The sequence below is a fragment of the Pleurodeles waltl genome, chromosome 1_1 (genome assembly GCF_031143425.1).
Source record: "Pleurodeles waltl isolate 20211129_DDA chromosome 1_1, aPleWal1.hap1.20221129, whole genome shotgun sequence".
Lineage (NCBI taxonomy): Eukaryota > Metazoa > Chordata > Amphibia > Caudata > Salamandridae > Pleurodeles > Pleurodeles waltl.
In genome coordinates this window covers 666698705-666711793 of record NC_090436.1, presented here as the reverse complement: position 1 = coordinate 666711793, position 13089 = coordinate 666698705, and the positions used below count along the sequence as shown (strand labels likewise).

Here is a 13089-nt window from a genome sequence, read left to right as displayed (position 1 = left end):
ATACGTCAATGATTGCTCCTGTCACTGATGCTCTTCAAACCCCACATGGCACTGCTGGTATAAATGAGATTGGCTGCCGCTCATATGCTGATGACATCATTATTTAGCCCTATATTAAATGGGGTTGAGTTAAATGTTTGTAGATTGCCTCCTGAATGTTTATGGTTGTATGAAGAATAATCCGGGTTTTCTGGATGATTCAAAAACTGAAATCCTTCTCCTACTGAGGTAGTTGATTACTTAGGCCTTTCTTTGTTCCTCATTTTTGCAAAATAGGAATCATTTTTGATGCAAATCTGCCCTTTGGATTGGAAGTAAACACAGACACAAAAGTAACCTTTTACTACCTGAGGCTCCTCCAAAGAAATACTCTGATCCTTGCTTTAGTCTTGTCCAGGCTCCCTGCTGAAATGTCTGTGAACTGAAGTATGATCGAAATGCTGCTACCTGCCTCATATTTGGTCTTAAAAATTCTCCAGCCATCAGAACTCTGAGCTGTCTGCCGATGAATAGGGGCTCTCTCACTCCCGTAACTCTTTCCATGGCCAGATTCCCTGTTGCCTTATCCATGTTCACACTCTGTCAGTTGAACAGACTCCTAAGGTCGGCCTACCACACATTGCAGTTTACCCCCAACTTCACTTGCAAAGGATTTAAAGGCACATGACTGCCAGACTAATGCTCCTTCCACTGCAAAGCACAGTTACTGTAGCTTCTCTTTGATCTGCATTATGTAATAATTCAGAAAAGCATTGAAATCTGCTGTACAAAAATTATGGCTCACATACTGCAAAATGTATTGTGTTTGTTTCTCTCTGGACTTTGATTTCCACACTTAACAATCCGTTTACTGCCTTGGAGACTGAGCAGTACTCTGAAGCTGCCGTAAGCATTGGAATCGGAAACCAAATAATAATTAATCCGCCTTTTCAGCATCAATCTTCTCTTTGGTTCCATTTCTTAGTCATGTACCCTTAGGAGTCATGTTGCCTTGTGGTTCTGTTTCTGCTTGAAAATAATCTTTCTAAGATCAGAATCTAAAAAGATGTTTGCAAACAGTTACTATTTGTTTATCAACTGCTCTCCGTTAATGATTTTTCCCTAATAATTTTGGCTTATTTTAGACATTTGCCTACTCTCGTTTTTTTACATTCCTCCTAAGCTTATCATTCGTGCATTAACAACGCTCTGCATTTAGTTCGTTTTACTGTGAGGATGTTCCCTAAACTGACTCATCTTTTACCCAACATTTATTTAGTTTTGCCCACCGGAATGTTGTCTTTCTTACTTTTGTCATTTATCTTCCTTGGTATGTTTTATTTCATATGATCATTTTCAGTGTCTCACTTTACTTTGTTTGCAATTTCATTCACTACAACACGTCTTTCTTGTCTATAAATATAAGTCTTGTTGCATATTTTCAACTTCCTGCCTCAACCTTACAGTTTCTATCTAAATTGCTTATTTGGCCTGTCAGTATTTTATCTGACTAGTCTTTCTCTGCCACACTAGGTTTGGTTATTATACTTTTTCTGATGGATACTTCTAACCACAGATTCTCACCTTTAGGATATCCCCAGGCGCCAGACTGATTCTTAAATATTTAAAACATCATGACTCACCTATGCTAGTAGGCTTGGCCTAGTGGCTCTGTGTTGACATTGTTTTGCCCTGGAAGTGATGCATAGAGCTGCACATAAGCACCGTCCCCATGCACCAACATCAGTTTCTTTCTTTCGGCTCCTTCGTATGTGCTCACTCCTACTTTTTTCTCATTGGGTATAGAAGTTTTTACTGTAATATTTTTCTAAAAAAATAAAATAAAAAAAACAGGTGCAATGGAATATGTTTGCTCCAAAACTACAAGGTGTAATCCTTGCAGAATGTTAGTAAACAAATATCTGCGCAGAGCGCACCCAGTATGCCCCTGATGTTTGGGTTCAGGGATCGACTCCCAGTCATGCGAAGTGTACACCTTCATGAATCCGAACACCATTAGAAATCTCTGAAGTCCTGGTCCCACTTGAAGTCGAGTGCACAGACCTGCTCCTGTTATCGGGGCCTTTCCTGCAACAGGTCCTCTCTGCAGTCCAAGTCTTCTGATAAGTTGAAGCAGGAGCATAAGTAGGCTAAGCAGGGTTTGTCCACGTTCCTCTGCACTCTGCAAGGACATCAGGGTCTCTCCCTGCTGTGCTGCAGATCCCTTGCACAGGAGATGATATCACTTCCGATCCCAAGCAGTAGATGATGTTGGAAAAGATTGAGGCCTTTAAAGAGGCCATTTTGCTTATTTTTGGTATTCTTCTGGCTCTGTATGGCACATCTTCGGACCCCAAGGATCCACAGAGGTCTCTAGTTGGGTTACTGCCAGCGGAACTGTTCTTGGTGACATTTGTGCTGCCTGACCCAGTGTCAGGTTCTGCCCTGGTACAGTGCTTACTTTCTAAAGGAATGCGTGCTTGAGCCCAGAACTCTGCTCAGAAGCCCAAAGCCAGTGCAATTGAAAGTTGCTGTGCTGAATACTAAGGCTGCAAAGTCTTAAATCCACTTCATGCCTTTTAATTCTCTACCAACCACTTCCTGCCCCTTGAACTCGCTCTTGATGGATCCCGCTTTCTCCCTTTATGACCATTTTCCATCTTTCTCTTCCTCAGTCTTTCTCATTTGTGTGCTTTTCCTCTTTTGTATAGCTAAATGTCTGAGGAAAATAAGTACCAGTCCCGAAAAAATAAGTGCTGGTGACCCCCACCATAAACCACTGGCTCAAATTAAACACTTCACTGGCTTCTGGGCTGACTTACATTTTGGTGCCAAAATCCATACCATTTCCTTCCACACTGACTCTCGACCCGATGACACCAAAGGAAGACTCTGTACCAGTAGTCGGATCTGACTCCGAGCCAAACTCGTCTCAGCCTCAACCAAGGTGATGTTCTGAATCTGCCTAGACGCATCTGGTCCCCATACAATCTGATTCAGATAGAAAAATATGCCTCCCACCCAGTCTCTAACAACTTCTCAATTCTGACTCAGAACAGCCTTCTGAGATAACAGTGGAGATGATAGAGATGATTTACTCCATATAATTATGTTGACTATGTTCACATGAATTTACAGGAAGCCAGTGGGCTGGACACACTACCCCCTGATACTGGGTTGGGTTCCATCCCCAGTCCATCAGTGGAGCTTCTTTTACTGTAGTGATATGATGCACAGCTGAGTAATTGGACTTACAACTTCTCACTATGAAGATCAACATAAATATTGTAACTGATGTGCTATATCCTGCACTGGCTTTCTCTGAACCTCTGCTGCCATCCAGTGAGGGCCTGATAACACATTACTGAGCATCCGGGCTAAGCCATGTTCTTGCCCACCATTATACAGGCAGGTAGCCAAACTCGACAGAACGGTATCAGGTAACCCTGATGTCTTAACACAAGCCCCCACACTAGAAAGTTTGGTGGTTAAAGCTTCCAGAAGCAGCGTAAACCGCAGTTCTTTCCCTGCAAACCCCAGACAGAGTTGAAGAGAATTGAGGCATTCGGGAAGCAAATGTTTTCATAGGCCAGCTAACCTTATAATCAGTCAATGTCTGCTGTTAGGAGGACGATATTCCCACACTCGCTAGGACACGGTCAGCTGGATCTCACTGGCAATCTGTGGAGAATTTTGGACCTCCTTGGCTTAAACCAAACAGGGTGGTCAAGATGTGGCCAAATATGTCATGGTCCGGATTTGGCCAAATATGCCAGGGCACTACTGACTTCTTGGGCAGAGCAGGTGGAACTAGTGTTGTACTTTGATGTCATGCGTAGATGAAATCCACAGGCTTCTCTGGCATCACTTATTGATATGAGTTTTGACGGATCTCACCTGTTTGACAAGAAGGCAGATTATGCTTTGGAGTGATTCAAAGAGCCTCTCCATAATGCATCACTTGCACCACTAAACTCCTGGTAGACAATTACCTCAGCAGTTTTGTCCATTATGGAGCTACTCCTGGGTTTGACATACTGACAGCACCTAGGTTCAATGCCCCCACCACAGGCACACCATGCTTTTTTTGGGTCGGAGGCAGAGATGAAGCAGACAGTGCCCAGGCCTCAAAAACCTATGAACTTCCCACTCTCCACCCATACAATAGCAGCCTCTACGCTACTTTATTTTGCCATAAGGACCACATGTCAATACAGTGGGAAGCTGGATTAGACATTTTCTCCAAGGGTAGTAACATGTAACATCCAACAGATGGGCCCTTCAGATCTGTTCATTGGAGGTATTTCCCACCATTCCTTTACAACCCACTGCATCATCTGCCTACATCGGAAGAGCTTTCAGAGCAGCACCTGTCCATCTTGCTTCAAGAAATGCAAGCTGTTTTGGCCAAACGATCAGTAGAGAGGGTTCTGCCTTGAAAATAGGAAATGGCTGTCCCTCTCGCTAGTTTCTCATACTGAGGAACGACGGAGGCCTTCATCCTATTTTAGATCTCAACATTCTAGATACCTACTAGCGAAAGGACAAGTTCAAGATGGTAATGTTGGCCTAGGTTCTGTCTGCCCTGAATCCAGGAAACAAGATGTTTACTTTAGACCTCCAGGATGCCTACTTTCATGTACCTGTCCAGAAGTCCCACATATGTTACTTGTGGCTCTGGGTAGGTCTGGAGCATTTTCAGTGTTTCCTTTCCGCCTCACCAGTAGCCTTTGAGTGCTCACAGATGTGATGGTTGGGGTTTCTGCTCACCTTCAGAGCTTGGGGGTTCCTGTTTTCACCTACCTTGATGACTGGCTGTTGAAGACAGGTTCACCACAATGAGCCAATTACCACCTATAGATGACTGCAAGCTTCCTTATATTGTTTGGGTTCTTCATCAACGTACCAAAGTTACACCTGATGTCTCAGCCATTCTTGGAATTTCGGGCCTTCCATCCATCACAGTGAGTCTAGGACATTTGGGATATGATCCCGATGTTTCAGCCTTGGTCCAGGAACTCAGTGAGAGTAGATCTGAGGATTCTTGGTCTATTGAATTGCTGCATCCAGCTCTTCAACTATGACAGGTGGTATATGTGGGCTGTGCAGCAAAACCAGAAATCTCAGTGGCTCCAGGACAAGTGGAACATGCCGAATTCCATTCAGGTTTTAGAGGGACCACAAAAGATCTGCAGTTGTGGCTGCTTGACCGCAGTTGGATCAGCAGCAGACAGACCCCTCTCCCTGCCCCACCCAGAGCTGACTGTGGTGACGCATGCATCACTGCTGGGCTGCAGAGCTCATCTGGGAGAGGTAGAGATCAGTGGACTCTGGCTTCTGGTGGAGACCAGACTTCACAACAACCTCCTTCACTTGAACCTGTGCAGTGTACACTACCATAAATGGAGATTGAGTGGCGGCAGTTGAATGCAATCAGTCTTCCTCCTAAAGTTGTGGATGTCATTTTTGCAGCTAGGCACCCCTTTACTCCGGGCGATGGGACAAGTTTGTGGCATGGTATGGCAGCTGTTTGAAATTGGAGTCTCAAGCTGCCAGTGGATTGCACCCTGTCCACGTAGGAACCCTTCCTTCTAGACAGGATAAGGGAGTTACACACCTAAAATAACTCCTGCCCACCCCCTTGGTAGCTTGGCACAAGCAGACAGGCTTATCTCTATAGTCAATGTGTAAAGTGTTTGCACATAACACACAGTAATACAGTGAAAACACTACAAATTGACGCCACACTAGTTTTAGGACAATAGCCAATATTTATCAATGTAAAACAAGACCAAAACGTTAAAAAAGTCCAACATACATTTAAAAAGATACAAATTGTGTAAGAATCTGCTTAAAATAGAGTTCCTTGAAGTCAATAGCTCTGTCTGGGGCTACCAGGACGGGGCAGGAGTTGTCGGGTCTTTGAAGTCACATGCGTTGCAGATCGAACTCTATGAGGGTGAAGTCAGGAGCGCTGGCATCAGTGGTGTCTGGGCTCAGTGACGGAGTACGGCGTCGTAAGTGAAACCAGGGCTGCGATGTGAAGCTGGTGGATGTGATGTGCGTTGTCTACAGGTTGCGGTGCAGGCCGCTACGGCATAATTGCTGAAGCGATGTTGTCATTTGACCCAAGGTTGCAATGCAAAGCGGACCGATGCTTCGTGCGGTCCCCACAGGGCGATGTAAAGCAGCAGCGCCGGATGATGAGGCTGGAGTCAGTGTTGCTAATGTCGGTGGACCAGGATTGCGGCGTGGGACGGAACAATGCTTCTTGTACCTCATGAGCGGTGTCCACAGGCCACTGTGCAGGCTGCGTCATTGTTGGAGTGGAGCGTTGCCGTCAGTGATACCAGGAATGCAGTGTGAAGTGAGGCGATGTGCGGTACCCCATGGTCATAGTGCAGGTAGCAGTGTCATTGGCAGCTTCATAGTTGTTTTCTTCTGTTGCAGCACAAAACTCACAGTTCCCACTGCTGTTGGCAGATGAACTTGAAGTCTGATGTTCCTGAGACTTCCAACAGGAGGCAAGCTCTACTTCAAGTCCTTGGAGAAACACAGGAAATAAGCTGTAGGAAGTTCAGTCCAGTCATTTCACTGCCCAAGACAGAAGCAGCAGGCCAACACAGCAAAGCACCCAGCAAAGTGGAAGTTCCTCCTGGCAGCTTCTCAAGCTCTTCTTCTTGGCAGGTTCCTTAGTCCAAAGTGTTCTAAAGTTCTGGGATCAGGTGCCCACTACTTATAATAGTTCTGGCCTTTGAAGTAGGGAAATTGCAAAGGCAGTCCTTCCTCCTCACAAGGCCCAGTTCTTTCCTGATCTGTCCCAGACGCTCTCTAGGAGCGGGAGACTTATTTGTGCAGGACAGGTCCAGCTCTATTCAGGTGCAAGTATCTGCTCCTCGCCACTCTAGGACAGGAAGACCCATCAGGATATGCAAGGCACACCTAAGCTAATTTGTGTGACTGTCTAGAGTGTATGCAGGAGGCCCCAGCTGTCAGCTACACAGATGTGGATTCCACAAGCAGGCACAGAGTGGTTAAGCAAGAAAATGCCCTCTTTCTAAAAGTGGCATTTTCAACCCCGCAAATTAAAAACCATCTTTACTAAAAGATGTATTTTTAAAGTGTCAGTTCAGGGATCCCAAACTCCAACTTCCTATCATCATCCAATGGGAATCTGCACTTGAAGGGTGTTTCAAGGCAGACCCCATGTTAACCTATGGAAGAGGTAGCCTTTCAATAGTGAAAAACGAAATGCACAGTATTTCAGAAACAGGACATGTGAAAATACACCACTACATGTCCTACCTTCTAAATACACTGCACCCTGCCCCTGGGGCTGCCTGGGCCTACCTTAAGGGTGACTTACATGCAATAATAGTGAAGGGTTAGACCTTTCAAGTGGATGCACTTCCCAGGTCAACACGGCATTTAAAACTGTGTGCACAGACACTCGAGTGGCAGTTCTGAGACACCTTCGGCAGGCTACTTGTGTGGGTGGCAAAACCAGTGCTGCAGGCCCACTACCAGCATTTGATTTACAGGCCCTGGTCACACATGGTGCACTACACTAGGGATTTACTAGTAAATCAGATATGGCAATCATGAATAAACAATCATCATCATAATTTACAAAGGGTCACTTGCACTTTAGCACTGATCAGCAGTGGGGAAAGTGCCGAGAGACGAGAAACAAGCAAAAACAGTCCAGCTTATCATAAAGACATCCAGTCAGAAAGCAGAAAGACAGAAGAAACACACCAAAAGATGCCAGTTCCAACAGCAGCCATTATACTGACCTGTTGCATTCCAGACTCTCAGATGTCCTGTTTGTATTTCTGGCCGAGCAAGGACTTGCAGTGGATTCTATTAAAGATTATTTGTCAGCTTTTTCAGACATTTTTGTTTGCCGGATCAGTCATCCTTGTTTAAATCTCCGGTTGTGATGAAGTTTATAAAAAGTTTGTTTCCCCTCAGACCCTTTGTGATGCCACCGTTGGTTAACAAGTTGGTACTCACTATCCTCACATGCACTTCTTTTGAGCTGATGCACAGCTCTCCGATATGTCTCCTCAATTTGATGATTGCATTCCTTGTTGTGATTAACTTGCTTGTCGAATAAGTGAGCTCCATATTCTCCCAATTGAGCCACCTTTCCTTAGATAAACTGATGTTGTGGACCAGGATGGTCTTTTGCCAAACACTGCAACGCCTTTTCACATTGTGCATTCTGTCACTCTTCCACCATTCTTTGCTCTGCGTCCCTCCTCAAAAGATGAGGAGAGAATCTATCAGATGGCCCACAGGAGAGCTCTGAGTTTTCAAATTGATCACACCGAAGCCCATTGAATGTGCAGTGCAGAAATTGACTTTGTCAAGGTAGTTTAATCTCGACTATAAGTTGTTACACACTAGCCAGAAGCAGCCTCCAGAAGGACTGCCCATTCCACGTGGGACAAGGCAGCTACCACTTCTTTGGCACGTAGCACGCCTGTTCTTGATCTCGGTCAGGCTGCGACATAGGCATCAGTGCACATGTTCACAAAGAACTACTGCTGTGAAAGCTAAGTCCTACAGGAAGGGTATTTGCCTGTTCGCTCCTGCTGGACTTATGGATCTAAGCCATTCCACAGACCTTCAGTTTATATTCTGAAGATGAAGAATCTGCTTTTAGAAGTATCCATCAGAAGAACAAGTTACTTACCTTGGATAGTGCTCTTTTTATTGGATACTTTATCAAACTGCAGATTCCTCACTGCTCTCCCACCTCCTTATTCTGTGGAATGTTATCTTTTTCCCTCTTAAAAGGGCAAAATTTAAGAAATTCTCTCTCATTGGTACCTCTGATTATTGTTAAGCTCTGTATCTGAGGGCACATACAGTGGTATCTCCGATTACTGTTAAGCTCTGTATCTGAAGGCACATACAGGATCAAGAAAGAAACAGATGTTGACACTAGGAGATTGCAGTTATATGGGGCTCTGTTCCTCATTTCCAGGCAGAACTAAAATCAACACACAGCCGCACAATGCCACCAACTGGAACATGGGAGCAGTGTTGTTTTAAATCTTCCAGATCCTGTGTGGTCCCTGGGTTAATTTAGCGGTGTATGCGGGTGAGGTCCCTTTCTTACCCATGCTCCCTTTCTGTCATATATACTTTCAAACAAACACTGGCTTCTTCTTACATGTGTCCTTTTTAGATCATGCACACCTACTGTCTATGGAACAATTGTTCTTTTTAGGGTCAAGCCTGTGTTGTATGCGCTCGCGCATGCGTATCGCAGCGAAACGCTTTAGTATTTAGAAAAGGTCTCGGAGCCCTGTCAACTTCACGTCAGTGTTTTTTATTGGTTGGTGGGCTTGCCTAATAAAATCTGCTTGCTTTCATTAGTCGAAGGCACGCATACGTCATGCCTTTTCCGGTGGCTAGCCCTCCTCGAGCGCAGCGACCAAGTACAGAAAACATGCGAGGCTCGCTGTTTTCCATCGGGCTCGTGGACTTCTTTTTCTTTAATTTACAAGCACGGTCTCACTTGGCAGAAGTTGAGCACTTTACATAGTTAATTTCACTTTTTTGGGTTATGTACATAAATGCACTTTTGCCCGATAGGTGAAAAGTCGGGTTAGGAGTTTACAATGCGATCAGCTCTAACATGAGCAAACGCGAGACCCGTTGCATTGTAAATGCTTGTTTTATTTACAATGTGCATCATAACACACACAGTACTGCTTCATTCTGCAGCAAATAAACAAAATATCTATTAAACCATTAAAACAGTGTGCAAATGTTTATAAAAACTCAAGGAGGAGAAAAAAAATCAGTCAGCAGCCTGCATTAAATCTAAAGTGATCCAGGTTAAAACTTTGGTATGTCTAGAACTAATCTTTCAGTCACTTTCGGAAAAGATAGATTGAAGAATCATTCCTTAAAAATTTTAGAAGAGACCTCCAGAGTTTCACTCCCTAGGGCCCATATTTATACTTTTTTAGCCCTGCATTTGCGTAATTCTTTTATGCAAAAGCGGCTCAAACTTAAACATTTTTTGTATTTTGTAAGTTTGAGCCGCTTTTGCGTAAAAAAATGACGCAAATGCGACGCTAAAAAAGTATAAATATGGGCCTAGATGTTTTAACAGGTAAAGTTTTGGGTCTGAGTGTTAATCCAGCATTCTGTTCATTTTGACAGGAATAATATACAAAATGTTGGCTGGGAAAGTGGATTTAATAGGCTTCCACATCTGGATCGCAAACGTCACCCAAATTCGATATGCTATATTTAACCAGGCAAACGTTTTATGCCATCTGGACAGGTGATTGCACTTTTCAAATGCAAAAATAATCCTTTATGACTTTCTGCTGTATGGAGGGCGGGTTCAGTAATTTTCAGATAAATCTATCCAATAATGTAGGTCATATATTAAGTTTGTACCAAGGTTATTCTCAGCTTGATGTTCAGGGGTGGCAAGTCCTTGACAGCAAAGGATTGGTTACCTGCAGTTTAATTGATAATTTGCAGTTAATAGCCTTCCCAAGATTTTGCAGTGTCTTCACAGGAGTTAAAGCAATCTCAACTGTCCGAGTCACTGAAAAAGGAGAATATAAGCAGCTGAACACTCAAGGTGATCTTTGATCGTGTCTCCATGTAGATGCTACAACTTGTCCTGAATCCACAAGTCAGGTTCCACCAAGCAGTCCACTACTCAGAGTTGTATGAATCACCAAGCTGATCCTGTAGGATCTGTGTTGATTGGGAATACTTCACATGGCAGATCATGACTACCTACTTGTATGTATATGCTTCTTTTAACCCATTTGAGTTAGGCAAAGCATGTATCTATTAAAAATAAAGGGTATAAAGCTGCCTCAGAACACAACAGGGATTAGATTAATGACGATTAATAGATTCATTGTGTTATTGACACTTCTCTTAAAGAAAAAAAGATTGTTCCAGTCTCTCTGCCTTCTTTTGTTGATGTAATTATACCTTTGTCTCTCTGTCTCTCTCATGCTCATTCTGTCACAACCAAATGAAGCAGTTGCTAACATGAACTGTCATGTACATTTGGCTCTTTCTTAGTGGCCTAGATTCGTATAGCCTATGTGGTAGTACTATTTGTACTATCTTGCATCTTTGTTGTGAATACCTATAGATGATGAGATTCAGGAACAGAACTATGCATGTGTTTCTGCAGGACTCGGAGAAGAATTCTCATCCAGGGCCTTTTGAGCTTCATTCTTTGATCCTTTTACTTCTAATTTGATATTGTCTTTAACTCTATCAGTGAAAATGCTTTCGCATTGGATCCATCTTTGCTACATTTGCCTACGTTCTTCCCATTGTTTTCCTCGCACTTGATGCTTTTATCATGCTTTTATGCTCTTATCATTTCCTCACATTTTGTTTTGGGCCTTCCACTTGACTTCCCATGTCACCCTCTTATATATGTACTGTGTTGTCCTTCCTGTTCTCAAATATTTCACTGTTTTTGACTGATAACATACACTAGGAGTAGTTGCAGGGAAATTGTTATTTTACTTAAAGTCAGTAAGTTGGTTCAGTGTATAACTCATATTCAGCCGTTGGGCACAGTTTAATATGTTAGCCATATCAGCTCACCTTAGTCAATAAAATAGGCATGTTTGAGTAGAGTAAGAAGAGACTGATTGCTTTGAAGGTGATCAGTTAAGCCAGAAGTCAGAATAGAGAAGGGTGCTTCTTGCTGATCACACAGGTTACATAGTAACAACCTTTACAAGAATGCTAGGCGCCCTTAGAGTATCTTTAAAGAAAGTAATGTTGACCTTTTCACCTTTCAACTCCTAGGTTCCTTCTGTGCTATTAGTAATATTCCCAGACGACGGACAAAATTTTATGTCCTATAGTGCTTAATTGAATGTAAAAGACTGTTACTTGTTTTGTAATATTAGCCTCCATATTCAATAAAACAGGTTAAAACAAGTGACTTCAAAGAATGAATTCCATTCCTGGCACCCTCAGACTTTCAACTATGTCATAATTTCAAATTACATTTTAAAGCACTTTTGAAACAGGTGATGCTCTCCTAATTGGGTTTACGGTCCTACATGCGGGCAACACACCTCATTATTTAAGCTGCCTAGAATGTATTGGATAACAAGCTTGTCAGCTAAGCGGGCCACCTCCTTCCAGTTAAGGGAGCACATTTTGGGCTCCAGAATCCTACCAAGGAATACACCAAGGAAAAATGTTGTCTACTACAGGAGGCACCCTTGGCGTGGGGTCCCTGGGGCCAATATTGACCCGGGGAGGGGAGTGCATGCTCAACTCCCCAGTTAGTGTTCGCCCAGACCCTGGGGGATGTGGTCCTCAGGGCCAGTATTGGCCCGAGGAGGGGGCTGCATGCCATCCTCCCCCTTTACTGTCTAACCCGGGTCCCAGGCCAGTATATAGCTTGGGTAGAGGGCCATGCGCCCCCTCCCTATAAAAAAAAAAAAAAAAGTGACAGGCTGGTTTGGGGTCTCTAGGGTCGAAATCAACCAAGTAAGGGCACTGTATGCGACCCACGCAGGTTGAATGCTTTTAGAGAGTTGACCACAGGCCCTATGTCCCGCAATCCCTCTTAAAAAACCACTTCCGAAATCGACCACCAAGGATCCTTTGATAAATGGGCTGCTGGTTTAGTCATAATTACTGCTGATTCAAAAATGGGTTCCTTTCTTGTACGTACGTGTGTGTGTGTGCATGCATGCATGTGTGCGCGTATTTTAAGGTCCTCCCACCACTGCATGTGCCAACAGTTTTACCTCTCAAGCACTCAGCCAAACCTCTCCTTGTCCAGCCTACACATGCAACTCAATTTGAGTGTCACTGGTGGTTTCCCATTGTGTGTCCACAAACCTCTCAGACTTCCCTCCTTATGAATACCATCTCTTGATGTTACACACAAGCGATCAGACCCATTAATTTCAGTCAGTTTAAAGCAGATCTTCTGCAATAATCTGTTCATGCAGTCTAAATGTGGTGCCTGATATATTGCAAGCTGTTTCACGTCATCCACCCACAGGCAGCTATATTCACTTTGTCACAAAAGCACAAAGATAGATTGACACTTCATCGCCAATCAAATTTCAA

At 43.7% G+C, this 13089-nt stretch overlaps 1 protein-coding gene across 3 annotated transcripts in view; it reads left to right on the top strand.

The window, feature by feature from the left end:
- The window catches only part of SNCAIP (synuclein alpha interacting protein), a 372935-nt gene that overhangs the window by 350874 nt on the left and 8972 nt on the right, over nucleotides 1-13089 (top strand). The window lies entirely within an intron of this gene.